The sequence below is a fragment of the Triticum dicoccoides genome, chromosome 1B (genome assembly GCF_002162155.2).
Source record: "Triticum dicoccoides isolate Atlit2015 ecotype Zavitan chromosome 1B, WEW_v2.0, whole genome shotgun sequence".
Taxonomy (NCBI): domain Eukaryota; kingdom Viridiplantae; phylum Streptophyta; class Magnoliopsida; order Poales; family Poaceae; genus Triticum; species Triticum dicoccoides.
The window spans coordinates 49867133-49867489 of NC_041381.1; positions in this window are offsets into that span (position 1 = coordinate 49867133).

Consider the following 357-nt stretch of genomic DNA (forward strand, 5'->3'; position numbering starts at 1 on the left):
AGAAAAAAAACACAGGGATGACTATAATGAACGAGTGGGATAATGGAAAAGCAAGCTTTTTAATGTAAGTTATTTAGTTCAAAAGTTACTCTGCAGCTATGTGCAGATTTCTTGTTAGGACTAGAATAGAATAAATGAGTGTACTTTAACATTGTGCTATATATTTAGTAAATGTATGTTAGGCTGGCTTTTGTAGACTTGCTAATTTGTATTTTATGTAGGCTAGTATGAATAAAAAATGTGTAGATTTCTTGTTTGAGTGTTGACAGCTTCCTAACTGTTTTTTTATCCAGTTAACTAATTCAGTGTGAGTTAAAAGAAACTTAGTAAGCTGAACTGTTAATTTGTCTTGTGTGA